General features: G+C 38.4%; 1 protein-coding gene across 11 annotated transcripts in view; it reads left to right on the top strand.

Moving 5' to 3' along the window:
- The first annotated feature begins 1,069 nt into the window (after positions 1-1,069).
- The window catches only part of LOC6037235 (plasma membrane calcium-transporting ATPase 1), a 97,877-nt gene continuing 77,263 nt past the window's right edge, over positions 1,070-21,683 (top strand). For 7 of the 11 annotated variants that reach the window (XM_038252735.1, XM_038252733.1, XM_038252731.1 and 4 more), the window contains exons 1-3: positions 1,070-1,353; positions 1,417-1,442; positions 2,745-3,234. The gene's annotated coding sequence lies outside the window, so the exon portion shown is untranslated. Of the gene's footprint in view, positions 1,354-1,416; positions 1,443-1,850; positions 2,090-2,476; positions 3,235-21,683 lie in introns of those variants that run through there. The other 4 variants (XM_038252720.1, XM_038252722.1, XM_038252719.1 and 1 more) reach the window with 4 other exon arrangements.

Below are 21,683 nucleotides of genomic sequence, written 5' to 3'. Positions count from 1 at the left end.
ATGCAACGGTTGTGAGTGCCCTTCTGGTGAGTGACCTGGTATGGTATCATTAAGACTGTCTGCAGCGCGAAGTTTTATAATTGTTTCAAATGACGAGCAGTTTTAAATTTTTAGAACTGGCGGAAATGAAACTAAAACACGGTGCTCGCAATGCGCTGATCTAAATGTTGTTTCAAAAAAATGCTTTTAATTGTGTGCGTATGATTATCAACACAGCATCATAGTGTGTGTGTAAGAATACGTGGATATCTTTATATATCTGATTTTTTTTGAAACTGAGTTCTATTCCAGTTCCAAACCGTCTCACGTTTGAAACAAACTCGTCGAGCAGTTTTATTCCGGTTTCAAATTACTGCTCGAAAAATAAAACTGCAACTCCGCGTTGCGCGTGGTCTGTTTCAGTTCTATTTGAAAAATGAAACAGCTAGAACAAAGTAGAGCCGCGTTGCAACCAGTCTAAGGTCGTTTCACATTGTTCCGTTCCTGTGGTGGTTTCCGATTTCATTTGAAGGGAGTTTAAAAATGGGCAGTGTTATTTCAGTGAGGGAAGGAGAGGGGGGATGGGGTAAGGCTTGTTTACGCCCTTATCAAAAATATTGGATTTTTATGGGAAACGTGATGGAGGGTTGAGGTCTACAATTGGGTCCTAATGTCTTATGTCAATTTTCATGAACAATGTTAAAAAAGAGCTTAATAACCATTTCTCTATTTTTGATGCAAGTTCAAAAAAATATTGACAAGACAACATTTTACAATGTATCAACTATGTTCCCCAAAGCACGAGCTGTCAAGTAAGATATTTTCTGTCAAAAAAGATAATGATGATAATTTTTCTAAATTGATTTAAAAATCTGTTTAAATCTTACGTGCTACCCGCTGTGTTATCCTACATAATATCAAACTCTTATCACTGAATAAACAGTATCAAATAAGTGTCTTCCCCCTCGCACTCAAATCCACATCTGACAGGTCACTCCTTTTGGCACTCACTCGGGAGTTTGGGATCTCAAAACCTACATCAACACCACCGCGACCACCGCACGATCAACGCAACCCACCAGCCGACATTTCTGTCATTGCAGTTTGTTCGCTCGGCGTGGCGTGTTGTACTTACCCGTACCGTCGTACCCCGTGTGTGTTCCTGCGCTCCGAAACCCGTTTTCGAGGAGCAGCCGCGGCAGCAGCAAATTTCTCGTTTCTAGTTTGTTCGATTGAGTTTTTGCGCGCTCCGATATGATGACGGCGATTAAAATTTGGTGGCGTTGAAATTTTTCGATTGTTCGTTTTTTTTTGGTGTGTTATCTCGCGCGAACGCCTACTGCGATCGGGGATTTTGGTGGGAGTGTGTTTGTGGTAAGTTTGTGTAACTTTTTTTGGTTTGCATTTTTGTGACATGTTTTGAATTTCTTTTTGCAGTACTTATCGTAGCGTTGGACGAAAAGGTGATTATAAAATTTTGGAGCGTTTTCTGCCGGTGGTTTTCCTTGCAGCAAAAACAAGTTGGATAATTTTCAATGCAAAGGAATTTTCTGCCGAGGGATTTTCCAGCAGGCCGTGCGTGCGTGTGTGTGTGTTTGTGTGAGAGGAAGGCACTCACAGCTGAGTGCGCGCCCGTTTGACAGAAGTCGCTGTCAAACGCGGAGTTTGACAGCGCGCAGATGTAAACAATGTAGGGGTGGGCTGGGAAAGTCGTTGTGAGGCGCGCGTGCCAGGAGAAAGTAGAACCTGTGCGGTGAGATTTTCCGACGGTGGGTTTTTCCGCGCGAGCGGGAGAGCGCGATATCGGGGAGAACGGTTCTCTGAACCGACATGCCAGTGGAAAACTCTTGGCCAGGAGCGCGAGAAAAAGGAAAAACCTTTCGCAGTCGAGTTCTGTCCATTGGCGCTGAGTGAACCCGAGGAGGAAAAGGCCGTTTCACTCCCGTTTCTCGACCCCCTGGTGCCTGCCTGCCTGCCTATGGTGGTGGTGGTGGTCGTTGTGGACACTCTGTGCTAGAAGGGAAAATTTTCCAGGAAGCCCCGTAAAAGGAAAAACCTGGTGTCTGTCCGGTGGAAAATTGTGCCAGAAAGTGGTCAGTTTTTGGTGCCTGTGAGAAGGGATTAACCGACGGAAAATTCACTAGTTCACGAGTGTGCATGCAATTTTTCACAGTGATCAATAAATTAGTTGAAAACTTGGTCCCTGGCGCAGGGAAACTCTGTGTGTGCCCTTACATGGAATGTGTGGCCACCGAAAAAGGGACTGAGGCTGATGTAATTGGGCAGAATTTGCTGGCTTTTCTGGGGGGAAACGGAAAGAAGAACTTTTTGGCTCTGCTCCGTCGAACGACGGATCGATTATTTGTGCGCTGGCAGCAGCGGCGGAAAACTCTGCACACACACACACACGGCCGTGTGTGTGTGCGTGCGTGTGCCGTGGAAAGTGAGAAATTTTTTGCTGCTGCTCCAATTGTGTGTGATTTTTTGCTTTTTCTAGGGATTGTGTGTGCCGTGCGCTGCCTTCTCAAACACACAAACACACACGCACGAGCCGTGCGTGCGTGCGTGCATGCATGCAGATTTTTTTGGGGGGCCAGAAATTTGCATTTGAGTGAACAGAAGAACCTCCGTGCGCTGGCGGAAAACCCAAAGCAGAAAAACGCGAACCGAAAAGAAAAGTGTCTGTGTCTGTGCTCGAATTCGAGGAAAATTATGTAATAAGTTGTTATATTTTCACTCTCCCAACCGACCACACTCTTCGACAGAGCGCGCCGACGACGACGACGACGACGACTACGTCCATCGCCGGAGATTGCTCCGGGTCTCCTCTCCTGGTGATCCGCGTGCGCGTGTTTGCTGGCTCGAATGGCTCCGTCCATTTGACAGAGGACCACTCGCGTGACACAGCGCGCCGGAAAGCAGCAGCGCGACGGCGGCGTCCAATGAAGCGGCCGGAAACCTGGACCGCACCGGAACAACCCACGACGGAGCTGTAACCACGGAACACGACGAATTTACGCTCAGAGCGGTTCTTGCCGCGCGCGCGAGAGTGGGAGAAAGTTTTGTGTGGAAGAAAAACTCGGAGTCGGAGAGAGCGCGCGCTGGTGGAAAAGTACGACAGTGTGTGTTGAGTGTGTGGAAAAATCGACCGCGAGGAAAAACAGGACCAGCATCTCGGTGCTCTCGAATGGATTAGAACAATTTGACGGAGGTCGCGCAAATCCCGAACCAGCCAGGTCAGCGAATACTAAAAAGGTAAGTCGAATCAACCCGCAACAAACCCACTAAAAACAAGAATCTTCTAATCACTAAACACAAAAAAAACAAAGAAGAAGACCTCTTTCGAAGGTTGTCGAGGAGGTCCTCTCGTCGTCGAGTGTGTGTCAATTTTGTCCCCATTCTCTCGAGTGCGCTCTCCTCTCTCCCCGCACACACACACACAATCTCCGAAGGGTTTTCCACCCACCCACAAAAGAGTCACGGACGGAGTGGTTCTGTGCTGTGGGCCAGCAGCAGCAATAATGGCAGAAGAAGCACACATTGTGCAGATTTTACATAATTATTGAAAAATCGATTTTCTCCTCGCGCGCGCTTCGTCGTCCGGCCGTCCACTCTCCAGCCGCGTTGACTTGACTCTTGCTGCACGAAACTTCTGTTTTGTAGGAAGGCAAAAAATAGTGTGTAGTAGCTGCGGCGACCAATAACAATAACCCGTCGCGCGTTACGCTTCCGACCCTTCCAGCGCAAGCAAGCCAGAGAGCGAGTAGATTGCACTTTGGGGTGGTCAGCTGAGTGTGCTGCTGTGCTGTGGGGGAGGTCTCGACCCAGGTAACGTTCCACCGTTTGATCTGGGTGAATGCTGCCTGGTCGTTTTGTTTTAATCTTGATTGCGATTTGATGGAGCGCAAACCTGGTAACACACGGGAACGAGTAAATGGACTAAACGGATGGGAATGACCACGGGTTGCGGGTGGTCTCTGACCTGGGCTCTGGCCTGGTTTGGGTTACGTAAACACGGAATGGGACGGAGCAGCGGCGGCGATGGTTTGCTGAAAGAGTTTTGCGAGGTTATTTTGTCAGAATTGCAAAAAATGGTGGAAGGAAGGAAGGTGGGAAACGTGGTGATAATTTTTGAGTTGGACACTGAACAGTTTTTTTTTTTGTAGCTCTTTTTTGAAGGTTGTTCTGGGTTAATTGCGGTTAATGCAGGACACTGTTAGAGAAGGGTAAAATTTTTAAAAACTCATTTACAGTAAAAGATTGATTTCAAAACTTTTTTGTAGTGAGAATTGTTGATCTACTTTGAAGCTCTGTGTTGTGTGGCATTATCCTCAAACAAAATCATGGGAACAAATTATGGTAAAATGTAACTTTTTTGATTACACTCAAATCCATTATGTGTTATAACGATTAGAGTGAGCATGACTTCTAGATATTTATTTAATAAATTCTCAAAAATTGTTGAAGGGTCCCATAGATCGAGTTTCAATAAAATTTAAGTTTCGATAAGTAGTTCAAAAGTTATGTATAAAAAAAGTGTTTTCGCATAAACCTAGATTTTAGATAAATGACCTGAAATCGTACCAAAAGTAAACAAGTTATATATCGCTGGATGAGTAATCGAATGGCTTTTCCAATGAACTGGCAACCCTGTCTCAAGTTATAATCACTTAAGTGATATTTATGTACTTTTTTGAAGCCGGATCTCACTTATTTGTATGTAAACTAACGTCATGATTCGAATTCCCGGACGCATCGAAACCCGGACACCTCATCTTGTGTTATCAATTATTTGGACATAATTTTTACATAATAATCGTCAAAACTGTGTCATTTGATGAATTCTAACTTTATTTTTGGACGCTGTAGTCAATGCCAAAACAATTTAATTAAATTAAAATATGATTTAAAAAAAATGTGAAACATTTCACTGAAATACACTGGTTTAAGAATCAGCTTTTAGCAGTGTCCGAAGTTCGAAGCACAATAAGTCATTTTAATTTTTAAATTCTGAGGAAAACTGGCTAGAAAAGACATATTTTGCATGCATTCTCTTGAAATTAACGATTTATACTACATCCTGATAATATTTCTACATTTCCAACTTATAACATGATTTTTTGCCAGCTATAACAAAAATGAAATGCTACCAAATGTCCGGATTTCGAATCATGGCGTTATGTCGAGACTTAATAATAAAAATCACTTTTAGTAAGGCCATTGTAAATATATTTTAAAAGTCTTTACCTCGTTAACACCAATTTCTGTAATCAGGTCTTCCGGTCAAAATATGGCCAAGTACTCTAACTCTAAAAATCTGGCAAACAAAAATCTAACAATTATAAATTAGGAAGTGATATGAATTAATTTGAAAGGCCTATAAAAGATTGAATTTACATTTTCATTAAACTAAATATTTATTAAATTCTTCGATTTTCAATTGAACTCGTTCATTTGAATAAAAAATATGTTCGAAATTGGCAGAAAATGTAAAGTCTGGCATTGATAATGATATTTTTCTGACATACGTTTGAAAAATTTGCTCCTTGGGCATGAGTAAGGACCTCGACGCCGTTAGCAATGTTGGCTTTAAAATAAAATTTCGTGATAATATCACTTCTCCCCAGCCAACATTTTTGCCATGCGAAGCGGGCCTCGACGCTGTGTCTAGGTTTAATTCCTAGCTAGGAGCCATCAGTGTCTTAAGAGGTGGTCCCAAGGCCGAGTAGGAGTTCATGAAGCAAATTAGTCGTCTCCCACCCCTTTTAAATTGAAAAATGAACTCTGAAACCAGCGCTTACTCACAACAGAAACAAAGGCCTCTTCTAGGCATTGTAGGATAGAATAGATTTTGAAATTTATTTTAAAAAGGTGCAGGTGGTTATGTTACACATGACCAGTATGACAAAGAACTTTGCAAGATGATTGTTGAAATTTTCGATTAGAATGTCCGGTCCAAATTCCCCCTTATAATAACCGTCCTATCGAACTAAGGGGACGGAAATTGCAAGTGGAGCTGAAATAGAAATCGAAGTGAAATCAATTTACTTTCCTTCACCACTCGAAAGTTACTAAGATGCGGGAATGTTTTTGCAAGGCTGTTGCAAGCAATCGGCGGCAGTAAAGGAAATTTGAACAGCAGACATTAAAAACTACCCTTTACAGGGCTCTTAATGATTACGAGATAGTTATTCTAAATTTCCAGAAACAGATTTTCACAGTGGCACAAAAAAGTAGTCTATTTATTACTTCCTGCCTAATAAGCAATATATTTTAACTGCTTAGCATTAGCATATTTTAACTGCTTAATTTCAGATAATGGCCAAATGCAACTTTTTATGTCCAGTATCAAAAATCATTAAGTTTGATACCCATATTGCCCCAACTCTTACGGTCCGGCAAATGTCCCCTCATCGGAACATCCCCGGGGCCTCCGGCCACTTCGGATTGTGGCCACTACTGCCAAAATGTGAAATTTCATGTCCGGTATCAAAAACCATAAAGTTTGATACCCATATTGCCCCAACTCTTATGGTTCCGCAAATGTCCCCTTATCGGAACATCCCCGGGGCCTCCGGCCACTCCGGATTGTGGTCACTACTGCCGAAATGTCAAATTTCATGTCCGATATCAAAAACCATTAAGTTTGATACCCATATTGCCCCAACTCTTACGGTCCAGCAAATGTCCCCCCATCGGAACATCCGCGGGGCCTCCGGCCACTCCGGATTGTGGCCACTACTGCCGAAATGTCAAATTTCATGTCCGGTATCAAAAACCATAAAGTTTGATACCCATATTGCCCCAACTCTTACGGTCCGGCAAATGTCCCCCCATCGGAACATCCCCGGGGCCTCCGGCCACTCCAGGTGGTGGCCACTACTGCCAAAATGTGAAATTTCATGTCCAGTATCAAAAACCATAAAGTTTGATACCCATATTGCCCCAACTCTTACGGTCCAGCAAATGTCCCCCCATCGGAACATCCGCGGGGCCTCCGGCCACTTCGGATTGTGGCCACTACTGCCAAAATGTCAAATTTCATGTCCGGTATCAAAAACCATAAAGTTTGATACCCATATTGCCCCAACTCTTACGGTCCGGCAAATGTCCCCCCATCGGAACATCCGCGGGGCCTCCGGACACTCCAGGTGGTGGCCACTACTGCCAAAATGTGAAATTTCATGTCCAGTATCAAAAACCATAAAGTTTGATACCCATATTGCCCCAACTCTTACGGTCCGGCAAATGTCCCCCCATCGGAACATCCGCGGGGCCTCCGGCCACTTCGGATTGTGGCCACTACTGCCAAAATGTCAAATTTCATGTCCGGTATCAAAAACCATAAAGTTTGATACCCATATTGCCCCAACTCTTACGGTCCGGCAAATGTCCCCCCATCGGAACATCCGCGGGGCCTCCGGCCACTCCGGATTGTGGCCACTATTGCCGAAATGTAAAATTTCATGCCCAGTATCAAAAACCATAAAGTTTGATACCCATATTGCCCCAACTCTTACGGTCCGGCAAATGTCCCCCCATCGGAACATCCGCGGGGCCTCCGGCCACTTCGGATTGTGGCCACTACTGCCAAAATGTCAAATTTCATGTCCGGTATCAAAAACCATAAAGTTTGATACTCATATTGCCCCAACTCTTACGGTCCGGCAAATGTCCCCCCATCGGAACATCCGCGGGGCCTCCGGCCACTCCGGATTGTGGCCACTATTGCCGAAATGTAAAATTTCATGCCCAGTATCAAAAACCATAAAGTTTGATACCCATATTGCCCCAACTCTTACGGTCCGGCAAATGTCCCCCCATCGGAACATCCGCGGGGCCTCCGGACACTCCAGGTGGTGGCCACTACTGCCAAAATGTGAAATTTCATGTCCAGTATCAAAAACCATAAAGTTTGATACCCATATTGCCCCAACTCTTACGGTCCGGCAAATGTCCCCCCATCGGAACATCCCCGGGGCCTCCGGACACTCCAGGTGGTGGCCACTACTGCCAAAATGTGAAATTTCATGTCCAGTATCAAAAACCATAAAGTTTGATACCCATATTGCCCCAACTCTTACGGTCCGGCAAATGTCCCCCCATCGGAACATCCGCGGGGCCTCCGGCCACTTCGGATTGTGGCCACTACTGCCAAAATGTCAAATTTCATGTCCGGTATCAAAAACCATAAAGTTTGATACCCATATTGCCCCAACTCTTACGGTCCGGCAAATGTCCCCCCATCGGAACATCCGCGGGGCCTCCGGCCACTCCGGATTGTGGCCACTATTGCCGAAATGTAAAATTTCATGCCCAGTATCAAAAACCATAAAGTTCGATACCCATATTGCCCCAACTCTTACGGTCCGGCAAATGTCCCCTCATCGGAACATCCCCGGGGCCTCCGGCCACTTCGGATTGTGGCCACTACTGCCAAAATGTCAAATTTCATGTCCGGTATCAAAAACCATAAAGTTTGATACTCATATTGCCCCAACTCTTACGGTCCGGCAAATGTCCCCCCATCGGAACATCCGCGGGGCCTCCGGCCACTCCGGATTGTGGCCACTATTGCCGAAATGTAAAATTTCATGCCCAGTATCAAAAACCATAAAGTTCGATACCCATATTGCCCCTACTCTGATGGTTCGGCAAATGTCCCCCCATCGGAACATCCCCGGGGCCTCCGGCCACTCCGGTTTATGGCCACTACTGCCGAAATGGCAAATTTCATGTCCAGTATCAAAAACCATAAAGTTTGATACCCATATTGCCCCAACTCTTACGGTCTGGAAAATGTCCCCCCATCGGAACATCCCTGGGGCCTCCGGCCACTCGAGTCCAGGTGGTGGCCAGTTCCAATGATCGACTCACGCGACCGGCATGTCTTAGCTGGTCCTTGCCTCCAAGCCATCTGCTCCTGGACCTCCAGGCCGTCTGCTACCGGGCCACCAGGCCATCTGCTTCTGATGTGTCCTCGTCGTCGTCCAGCAATAGAATGAATTTTCGGGACCGACCGAGCCGAGTTTTGTTGGCTCGTCGACGATCCGAAAATTATGAGGTGGAGTGGGGGAGATTTTAGATACATCAATCTCACGTCTCTCGATCGACTGATTGGGAAACGTTCGTTCATCCAACCAGCGTGCACCAAAAAGAGGGGAAATTTGCCGAGAGGGGAATTCGTCACGTAACGTTTTCGCTTCGCGAAAATTTTGGATTGACACCACGTATAGAAACCTTAGGACAAAGTTCTTTGTCAAAAAAATATTATTACGTAGCATTTTGATATGTCAAAATTTCCATAGAGTCTCGGTCAATCAATAGTGCGATGATATCAGACAAAATTCGTTAATCTGTTGAACTAACGGTTTTCGGATTATGGTTGTATCGACCATTGTTGCGAATCGAGGGTCTACTGGAGCCTTGACGATCAAATGGAGCCTAACATTTCAAAAGGGCGCATGGGTTTTGTAAACAGGAGTGTGTCTCCTTCACTCAAATGACAGTTTACATAAGGTATAATAGAGATGCACTCTTGTTTGCAAAGCTCTATGCCCTAATGAAATGAATGGCATGAAATAGTCGTCTTAATTACTAGTGTTCAACTTATGTACTGTTCATTTATGTTTATTGGTTTTTGGAAGCGGCAAGACTGGTTTAAAAACAAGATCCTTTACCTTATTTGGCGTTATAATAAAACATTCGGGGATTTGAGATTAAATTTACTTTCAGACAGTTTAGTTTAGGTTGTTGATTAAAGTTAGATAGTTTTCCGTAGATGAATAATTGGACTTAAATGATTAGTTGATTTGAACGAAGTGTAACATTTCATTGGCAGATCTGTTTCTAGTTGTAATGTACGACAAGACTATTGACGGACGTGACAGTTCGGCAGTTAGTTTTCATCTTTTTTTCTCTAGTATTTTTTATTTCCTTTAAATTTGGAATACATCATAGGTTTCTTTTGTATAGATCTCCGATTAGTTACATTTTCTTATTTAATTAACTAATAATTTAATTTATTCCAGGCCTTCTTACTTTGAATCACAATTTCAGATTTTCTTTATTCAGTGTTAAACTTAGATTACCGTAACTGCTCAAATCATCCAAGTTCTTACTACTCACATCAACACTAATTTTCTTTCACCTCCCCCCTCCCGATCCCCTATATCTTCCGGTGGTGTTCATTTGGTATGCAATACTAGTTCGGCCACTACCCTTTTTTCCACAAGAAACCGGACTTGGACTGACTTGAGGCCGCGTCCCCCACCTTGCTCCGTAAAACGAAAACGAAACGACATACGTTTGAAAAATTTGCTACAAAATTTGATTGTCTTTGCAAAATATGAAGATGTGATAGCCATACCAAAAGTTATGAGCATAAAATTATGCTTTACATAAAATTTGCTGTGGCCGGATTCCATGGTATTTCGATGCAAAGATGTCCGTCATGCGATCCATCGATAGGTAATCGAAATAACTTTCCAATAAGCCCAGAATTAGGAAGATCTGGCTACCCTATCTAATGGTATGAATATCGATCTCAAATTACAATATTTAAAAAAACGCGACTTAAGACCCTTCCTTTCCTTTATATAGTAATTTCGTATGAAATAGAAATTTCCCGATACTGCAGACTTTTTGACAAGAAAATACAGACACCACTTTTTAATGAAATGGCATCCCTCTACACGGCTCATTCGTGACAGGTGGCGGCCATTTGAGGTTATGTTAAAAATCACCCTTTTTGTAGTCGTCAAATGGTTTATTTTCATCATAACTTTTAAACAACTAAATGAAACTTTACAATGTTCAATACCACAGACATTTGCTCAGAATTTGATTCTGAGTCGATAAGTATAAATGAAGGTGGGTCTAAGAGATCAAATTAATAAGATCATTTTTGTAATTCCGTCGTGAAACTACTTACTTTTCCTGTCATTCTCAAACGATGAAACAGCCTACTTTTCTCTACGAAAAATTATAGAATCGAATAGTAACCTGTAGTGTCCCTCGATCAGCTTAGTCAGCTCAGTCTTAGTATTAAACAACGCGTGTTTCAATTACCCAAGTAACATAACCCTTTCAAAACAAATGCTTAAATGTTCTACTTTTCTGCACTGAAATGGATGCTGAAAAGCAGAACTTTTCGGCACTTTTAGGAAAACTTGTACTTTTCCACATTTATTTGATTTAAACGATTCATTGACTCAATGTATGGACATTTGTCCTATAATTCTGTTCAAATCTCGGGTGAGTTTTCAAAAAGCCGTAAGAGCCACCGTGACCTCCGACACTAATTTACGTTTTTCTTCAAACTGCAACAATATTGCATTTGTTTTTAGTTTAGGGCACTTTAAGGATGTGTAGATGAACAATCTCTAGCATTTTTGAAATTTCAGAATTTTTCGGATTTTTTCGGAATTGCAAAAAACGTTGTTTGGAACTCGTTGCAAAACTTGATTTTTTCCGCACTCGTCGTATTTATCCAATTCGGTGAACTTCGTTGGATAAATGTACGACTCGTGCTGAAAAAATCCTCTTTTTGCAACTTGTTGCATAAACTACTATTTTTGTGTGATGTTATACTCTCAGTAAGGAAAGCAAAAACCATCTTTAAAAAAACGCGAGATTTGCAATGATTTGGCCGAAGTTGTTGCTATAGGCTAGGGAGTTTCAAATCATAAATTTCAAATATAAAGTCATATCTCCGGAAATGTAATCAAAAAGATTGAAAAAATGTCCTAGCGAATGCGAATGCATATTTTTTTCGCTTAGCCTGAAAAAAATCTATATTTCGTGAATTGAAAAGATAACATTGACCAAAGCTTTGAGTAGAATTCTCGGAAAAAAAGGAAAAACGTTGAGGTCGATCTGAAAAAGTTAATTTGGAGTGCTGATACGTTTGAAGAGGAGATTGGAGCTACTGGAGATTGAGCGTTTCCGACTCCGTCTTCGTTTTAAGTTCCTCAAAAAGTACCCGACCCTACCGACTTCGACTTTCCAGCCCTGCTTCGAAGAAGAAACATCATATTACAACATATTGAGTGCAAACTGTAAACTGATGATATCATACAATGATTCAATTAGCAGCAAATGAGTAAATATTTAAACCATAGACTTGCTAATCACTATCATAGACGATTCGTGTTTTGAAAAAAAATGATATACTAATGGATCGTTTTTACGTGCCGGATTGAAGTCAGCGTTAAAGAATTTTTCGTGATTTGCATCATCCAGACACGTCTGACGTCTTTAACAGATGTTTGAAATATGCACGAACCAGGGAGCGCAAATAATCGCCCGTTACCATGCCACGATCGGTTCGTTATCGCTCTGTTCGAGCTTCCTTCCCAAGATCCCAATATCCATCAAAAGTCCCAAATATCACTTACCTACTCGAACGCAACCTACGTCATCAAAAGTGAGAAGTACCAAATTTGTGCTAATCAGGTTGAGCCGCAGCACTTTCAAAACTCAATGACGTCGTTGGCCCCGTCATCCGTGGCTAAATTTCTCATCGCTACAAATTGTGTGAAGCTAAGCACTTTAACAGTCGAGTTGCAGCACCATGACAAGTTAGGGGAGGAAATTCGAACCTCGCAGCAAGTTTTAGTGACGGCAGCAGAAAACAATAAAATCGTCCGTGTGCGTCGGCTCCGAGTCTCGGTGTGTGACGGAATGTGATCATTTTGTTGCCTTGTAGATTTCATGCTCGTCATAAGTTTGTGTGTTTTTTTTTTGTAGGACTTTTGCGCTGTGCGAGAGCGTCTGGAGGGAAGGCGATAATAGCTGCTTCTTGGAAGGAGCACAACACTTCCGAAATTGTGACTCACGATCCCTCGGTGAGCTGTGAATAACGTCGTCATCGTTGGCGTTGCCGGTCGTCGTCGCGTTAAGTCTCGTGAGCACAATTGTTTTCACAATATGGTAGCTCGTAAATAAGCTTGAAACAGCAGCACAACACCGTGCAGCGAGAGCATTTTGAAACCCTGTCACTTCTAAAACATAGACACAAAATATAATGGCATTCTTGTAGCCAGTTTTTTTGTAGATGAAACAAGTTGTAAGTTTTCGCGCGACGCCTTCTTGCCGCATACAATATATCCGCTAATGAAGCAGCGACTTTTGCACGCAAACTCTCGTCCGTCGAGTGTGTGAGACAAACGATCGCATCGGGACTGATCATCTGCTATTTTAAGGAGCACTCCCTCTTTTTTATTCTTTGCCGACTTCATCACCATCATCATCATTTGGTGAGAACGTGTGACGTAATCGTCTTCGACAGCGATATTGTGGAATGTGTCATTGGGATGCTGGGTGGGTTTTCATTCAGCCCCGATCAACGGTAATTGATTCATGTCGTGGTATGCGGCGGCGGTCGGTAGTGACGGAGGTCGTGTTATCTGCTGACCATAATCACGAAACCAGCGAGATTTCTCGGTAACTTAGTCACAACATCGTTATTCATGTCACATGAAATTGAATTAGTCGGTGTTGTTTCATGTGATGTGGACGATGCGGATCGACACGATCAAATCGCATGCTTTGGAGTGTCGTTTCTGATTGTTGAGGTTGCAAATTTCTAGAAAACAGACGGGCTTCCATTTAAACAATCGCCAAAATCAATTTTTCAACCAATATTTGAACTTTAAAAAGCATTGGAAAAAAGAACTCTCAAAATTTTAGAAAGTTTTTGGAAAGGGTTGGAAATTTTACTTTCTCAACGAAATCGGTCTTTTTTTAGAATTTTAATTTTTGTATTTTTTATCCGAATGAAACTTCTTTGGTGCCTTCGGTATGCCCAACGAAGCCATTTTGCATCATTAGTTCGTTCATATAATTTTCCATAGAAATTTGGCAGCTGTCCATACAAAAATGATATGTGAAAATTCAAAAATCTGTATCTTTTGAAGGAATTTTTTGATCGATTTGGTGTCTTCGGCAAAGTTGGATATGGACTACACTGAAAAAAAATGATACAAGGTAAAAAAAATTTGGTGTTTATTTATTTATTTTTTTTATATGTTTCAGAGGACATAAAATGCCAACTTTTCTGAAATTTCCAGGTTGTGCAAAAAATCTTTGACCGAGTTATGAATTTTTTATTCAATACTCAAAAAATCGAAATATCGGTCGCAAAAATTTTTCAACTTCATTTTTCGATGTAAAATTTAATTTGCAAGTGAAATTTTGATTAAGTGCACCGTTTTCAAGTTAAAGCCATTTTTAAGTAACATTTTTGAAAAAAGTCGCAGTTTTTCATTATTTTAAATTAGTGCACATGTTTGCCCACTTTTGAAAAAAATATTTTTGAAAAGCTGAGAAAATTCTCTATATTTTACGATTTTGAACTATGTGGATACGACTCTTAGTTGCTGAGGTATTGCCATGCAAAGGTTTAAAAGCATATAAATTGATGTTTTCCAAGTCTCACCCAAACGACCCACCATTTTTTAACGTCGATATCTCAGCAACTAATGGTCCGATTTTCTATGTTAAAATATGAAACATTCGTGAAATTTTCCGATCTTTTCGAAAACAATATTTTCATTTTTTTAAATCAAGACTAACATTTCAAAAGGGCTAAATATTCAATATTACGCCCTTTTAAAATGTTAGTCTTGGTTTAAAAATTTTTAAATTATTTTTTTTTCGAAAAGATCGGAAAATTTCACGAATGTTTCATATTTTAACATTGCACAATGGTCCGAAAGCGAAATCTAGCGTGACAAAATTGATAGCGGCCACACGTTAAGATTTAGAGTTTTGGTGTCTTGGGGACAAATGATCAGGGTCAATAGGGGCATCTTTTGGTATGGTGTACATTAGGGTGGTCCAAATTTTAGGGTGATTCAGAATTTTTATTTTGTCGGGATGACGAGATAGCGTTTTGGTGTCTTCAGAAAAGTTGTAGGGAACATTATTTTGAGCAACACATAAAGCTCTATCTTCAAACGGGAAGTTTTTAGAGCCATTTTTGTAATTCAGACTGAGTTGTTAATGAAAAATGATTTTTTTGAATTTATCAACTCAGGCTCATGTCGTAGCGAGATGGTATCTTCTAGACATTTGTAGAGCTTATCAAAACACACATTTATCTTCCAAGAGAGCGAAAATCGAACGTTTTAAACGAAAGTTATAGCCAAAATACGAAGAAAAAAACGCCATTTTGAAATGTGAATAACACCAAAAGGTGGTGGAGTTTGACCTCGCTCGTGAAGCATCTGAAAGTACACATTTTAAAGTATATTTGCTGAAAATATCTCGGAGGTCTTTTTTGTTTAACTCATTTAATCTCAATTTGAAAATGAGCATTTTTAAATCGTTGTTTGTCCATAACTTTTGATAGAATTCACCAAATTTCGTATTTCAAGAATAAAAATGTACAAAATGATCTAGTGGTTGTAAAAGAAGAAACAAGTTTTAACTGAAATATTTCAGGAATAAATTTTATTATTTTGTTGATTCCTTAAATATTTAAGTATAAAACTTGTTTCTTCTTTTTCAACCACTAGATCAGAAGGGTATTTTTTTCAAAAAGAACATTTTTTTTCTTTTTAAAATTTTGTGTTTTTTCTTAATTTGTACGGTTATTTTTTAGTGTAACTATGTTCTACAAAGTTGTAGAGCAGACAATAAAAAAAAAATAAAAAAAGGGGTTTGCTTATGTTAAACATCACGAGTTATCGCGAAACTAAAGAGTTGGTCGTCGTCGGGGCAATTTTTCCCGATTTCGTGTGAGTTGGTAAAGAATTACCCAGTACGCAGTAGTAGTGTCTCAAACTATGGATTTACGCATTTTTCTACAATTTAAGTAATGATGGTACCATTCTATAGCAAAATATGTGAAAAAAAAACAAGGAAAAATTGTAAAAGTAACTGTAAAAACATGAAAAAATTAGATAGGTAAAATGTAATGATAGGAAGTAGTAAAGTAGGCCAAACACTACCCAAAAAAAAACAAACATAAACTTAACAATGTAAAATACTAAATTTAAAATACTAAAAATGAAAATAGAAAAACATAACAACAAGAGATGTAAAGTTTTTTCATAGAACAAAAGTTTGCTCAAAATAACCTCCTAAACACGGAAAAATAAAATAAAAAATGAAAAAAATTGGGCAGTAGAGGGTTAAAAATCGATGTTCGAATCACTCAAAAATAACAACTATATATGACTGTACCCAAATAACAAAAAATGTTCAAATACCAAAAACATTTTCAATATTTTACTTTATTGAGTGTAGGGATTCATAACTATTCATACTCACATTCAATAAAATTAAAATATGTGTACTGTTATATTGTAGTGCAAATTGAGATCCCTGTTTAAATAATGAACTGAGTTATATACACATATCAATCATTTTCCTTCATTTTGATTACGTAACAAGCAATCTTGAGCTCATCATCCGATCGTAAACCACAAATAATCTGAAAACATAAAATATGCTCATTACGGAATGAAGAACCTTAAAAGTCCGCACATAAAAAAAATCCCATGCTTCTTCCAGACGCTGCCACTGAAATTAACTTATGGCACTATTATTCTTGCCATCTAGTAAATAAATAAATAACCCCAAAAACGAAAAAAGAAGTGCGAGAGCAAACTTCCTGCGGCGAAAGCACGCGATTATTAATTGTTTATCTCGAAATAAATCCGACCAACAATCCAATAAGTTTGCGTTATATTTTTTCTCGTTATTCTGAAAAAAGACCGACTGAAGGGAAGAGCAAAAAAAAAAAGAGCGTATCGATCGTCCGAAACCGACCGCTCATAAATGTCTCAAGTGCATTTTTAAAACTTGGCGGCGGTATTATTGTGTGTTATTATTAACAAAAAAAATCGAACGAAAGCACTTTTACGAGCCGCTTGAATGAATCTTTTCTTCTCGCGTGGTGTGCGCGATGGATTCTTTCTTTGCTCCTCGACTGTTTGGCGCATTTCCACGTGGAATCCGAAATTTACGACCGACCATCTGAGCTGAAGGATATTTACATTTCCACAATGATTCTGAACCAGGCACGAGCGCGTGTGTGCGAGTGCGATACCAGAGACCAGCTGCTGGGTGAAAAAGTGGATGTTGTGAGCGATTATAATCGGGGGGGAAATTGCTGGGCGCCACTCATGCATGGAATTAAAACAACCGATCGTTTTAATGTACGAATGTCGGTGCACGCAAAACATTACTTTGAGGTACATTGTACATTGGCTTGGGCGAAAATAAGGTCCAGAGCAAAAGAGAAGTATTATCAGTTCAAATCATTGTTTTAACCTTCAGGTTTAGATCATTAAAAAAAAAGAATTTAGATAATATAATTTAAAATTTTAGGATTAAACCACACACACTCATCTCTTAAATTTCATCAATGAAAATTTAACAGTCAATACAACAAGGCAATTTTAATATATATTTCCATTTGAGCTGATGATTTTTTATTCCAAAATTTTAAAATTTTACAAAATTTGCAAAATTTACAACATTTACAAAATTTACAAAATTTAAAAAATTTAAATTTTTTTCAAAATTTACAAATTTTACAAAATTTACAAAATTTAAAAAAATAAAAAAAAAATTACAAAATTTACACAGCCGGGACCCGTGGTGTAGGGATAAGCGTGGTTGACTCTCACCCAGTAGGCCTGGGTTTGATCCCAAAAGTCCCGGTGGCATTTTTCGAAACGAGATTTGTCTGATCACGCCTTCCGTCGGACGGGGAAGTAAATGTTGGCCCCGGTCTAACCTAGAGGTTAGGTCGTTAGCTCAGTCCAGGTGTAGGAGGCGACTCCCTGGGTCCTGCCTCGGTGGAGTCGCTGGTAGGCAGTTGGACTAACAATCCAAAGGTCGTCAGTTCGAATCCCGGGGTGGATGAAAGCTAAGGTGTAAAAAGAGGTTTGCAATTGCTTCAACAATCATGTTTTCGGACACTTAGTTTCGAGTAGGAATCTCGCAATCGAGAACGCCAAGGCAATGCTGTAGAGCGAATAATTTGATTTTTTTTGACAATATTTACAAAATTTTCAAAATTTACAAAATTTACAAAATTTACAAAATTTACAAAAATTACAAAATTTACAAAATTTACAAAATTTACAAAATCGAGTTGCTTTGGAGGATTTGAACCGTGCGCGTCACGATTATCACGCAGGATTTTCGTTGCCGTTTCCGTCTTTGTTTTCCCCCCAATTGTGTGTGTATTTCGACCCGGGTGATTTCGCGAATGTTTGACAGTTGCTTTGGAGAATTTGAACCGTGCGCGTCGCGATTATCACGCAGGATTTTCGTTGCCGTTTCCGTCTTTGTTTTCCCCCCAATTGTGTGTGTATTTCGACCCGGGTGATTTCGCGATTGTTTGACAGTTGCTTTGGAGAATTTGAACCGTGCGCGTCGCGATTATCACGCAGGATTTTCGTTGCCGTTTCCGTCTTTGTTTTCCCCCCAATTGTGTGTGTATTTCGACCCGGGTGATTTCGCGAATGTTTGACAGTTGCTTTGGAGACTTTGAACGGTGCGCGTCGCGGTCATTACGCAGGATTTTCGTTGCCGTTTCCGATTGTGTGTATTTTTCGGTCCGGGCGGTTTCGCGTTTTCGCATTTTATTTGGTTTTATCTTTCCACAGTCGGCTGTCTAAGATTGAATCATTTATGCTAAACTCAACACCAAATAACCGGGAATAATCTCATCCGCATCCTCCGATTGTTTGCCTTGAGAATGCATAATACATCACACCATTAAACAAAATTTATTGATTATTGGGTCGCATCATCATCCTCTATGTTGAATCCTGGCCATTACCCTTACCCACTAACAAAATCCCAAGTAGAAGTAGTTTTCCGGCACACGTGGGGGTGTGGATATCGTATAGAACCCACCCTTTGTAGCAACCTGTGCTAACTAACATTCCCGTCCCAATCCCCCGAGATCTACAAACTGACATGGCGGGCGCCGTTGGTGGCCAATGACTGTTACCTATTTGCTTCAGATCTAGTTTTAATGATCTTGATGTTTTATCTTTTCAACGCATTCATACATGCTGTTGATAAGGGAAACACCACTAGATCGTTCAAGCGTATGGTCGGTTGTATTGATAGCATATTACGGTCCTGTTCAGCAACGGAGAAGGACAACCATGGGTGGTCTCTCATGCTCATGCTCATGCTCAAATTTACAAAATTTACAAAATTTACAAAATTTACAAAATTTACAAAATTCACAAAATTTACAAAATTTACAAAATTTACAAAATTTACAAAATTTACAAAATTTACAAAATTCACAAAATTTACAAAATTTACAAAATTTACAAAATTTACAAAATTTACAAAATTTACAAAATTTACAAAATTTACAAAATTTACAAAATTGACTAAATTTACAAAATTTATAAAATTTTAAAAAATTAATAAAATTTACAAAAATTACAAAATTTAAAAAAATTAACAAAATTTACAGAATTTAAACAATTTACTCAGTTGGAAAAATTGGCAAAATTCATAAGATTTATAAAATTCATAAAATTTAAACTAAAAATCATTACATTTATAATTTTTATAAAATTCGAAAAAAAAATCATAAAATTCATAAAATTTATAAAATTTATCAAATTCATAAAATTTATCAAATTCATCAAATTCACAAAATTCATAAAATTCTTAAAAAATTATAAAATTCATAGAATTCATAAAATTTACAAAATTCATAAAATTCATCGAATGCATAAAATTCACAAAAATCTTTAAATTCACAAGATTCATGAAATTATGAATTTGTCAAATTCATTAAATTGCATAAAATTTATAAAATTTATAGAATTGATAAAATTGATAAAATTGATAAAATTGATAAAATTGATACAATTGATAAAATTGATAAAATTGATAAAATTGATAAAATTGATAAAATTGATAAAATTTGATAAAATTGATAAAATTGATAAAATTGATAAAATTGATAAAATTGATAAAATTGATAAAATTGATAAAATTGATAAAATTAATAAAATTGATAAAATTGATAAAATTGATAAAATTGATAAAATTGATAAAATTGATAAAATTGATAAAATTGATAAAATTGATAAAATTGATAAAATTGATAAAATTGATAAAATTGATAAAATTGATAAAATTGATAAAATTGATAAAATTGATAAAATTGATAAAATTGATAAAATTGATAAAATTGATAAAATTGATAAAATTGATAAAATTGATAAAATTGATAAAATTTATAAAATTGATAAAATTGATAAAATTGATAAAATTGATAAAATTGATAAAATTCTCAAAATTGACAAAATTGACAAAATTGTCAAAATTGTCAAAATTGTCAAAATTGTCAAAATTGTCAAAATTGTCAAAATTGTCAAAATTGTCAAAATTGTCAAAATTGTCAAAATTGTCAAAATTGTCAAAATTGTCAAAATTGTCAAAATTGTCAAAATTGTCAAAATTGTAAAAAATTGCCAAAATTGTCAAAATTTTCAAAATTGTCAAAATTGTCAAAATTGTCAAGTTGACAAAATTGTCAAAATTGTCAAAATTGTCAAAATTGTCAAAATTGTGAAAATTGTCAAAATTGTCGAAATTGTCAAAATTGTCGAAATTGTCAAAATTGTCAAAATGGTCAAAACTGTTAAAAATGTTAAAAATTTACAGAAATTACGAAATAAAAAAAAATTAAAAATAACATAATTACAAAAAAAAATTAAAAATTTTAAAATGCTTAGGCCGTTGCAATTTTTTTCTTCGGTTTGGTGTCTTCGGCAAAGTTTTAGGTATTGATGGAAACTTTTTATAAAAGACGGACGGTAGACGGTTTTTTTTGTAAAACTATGTTTTCAGAAACTAAATTTACCATCATCCATATTTTTTTTTTTTTTTCATTTTTATTTTAATTACACAAAAAAAATATCTTTACTTTTTAAGGTAAAATCTAATTCGCAATCGTACTTTACAGATTGTTTGATAAATTGTACCGTTTTCAACATAACGTGAAGACTTCCATCATTGTCATGATTTTTCCTTCAAAGATATAAATTTTGCGTCGCTTTCAATATTTTGACAAAATTCCTTCAACAAGTTGTTTAGAGTAGTTCCCTACACATGCTGATTCCTTTTGGTAACGATTATCCGATTCCTTGTAAAGTTATGGAAATCGTCATTAATCAATGATTGCCAACTAGGACGTCAATGACTGTGCCACAAAATTATATAAATTTTGAAGCACAGTTGATTTAGATCAAAAATTCCTTCAGTGGCTTCAAGAAGGCAACAACCGGCACATGCTGATTCCTTTTGGTGCTGAAATTCGTTAAATTGAATTTAATACACAATTTTTTATAGTGATGATTAATTTTCTTCAAAAATGATCAACGGCTTCACCATAAAACCACTCAGAGTTTTATTTTATCAATAAAATTTAAACTTATCGATTTTTTTATATGGTGCCCATGATTGTCTTTCCCAAAAATATTTGTTTCTAAAGGTTGTTAAAATTAGCTGAAATATATTCGCTGTGTAGGAAAATTTATGTTTTAAGTCTCATCCACCCAGCTTTTTATTTTCTAGTACATTTTATTTTTGTGAAACATTTGTTTCATTTTCTGATCTTTTCGTAAAAAGAATTTTTGTAATTATGGAATCACCATTTCAAAAGGGCATAATGTGAATATTATACCTTTTCAAAATGAAAG

Source organism: Culex quinquefasciatus, chromosome 2, assembly GCF_015732765.1.
Source record: "Culex quinquefasciatus strain JHB chromosome 2, VPISU_Cqui_1.0_pri_paternal, whole genome shotgun sequence".
Classification (NCBI taxonomy): Eukaryota; Metazoa; Arthropoda; class Insecta; order Diptera; family Culicidae; genus Culex; species Culex quinquefasciatus.
The sequence above is the reverse complement of the archived record's forward strand: the minus strand, read 5'-3'. Positions and strand labels throughout refer to the sequence as shown.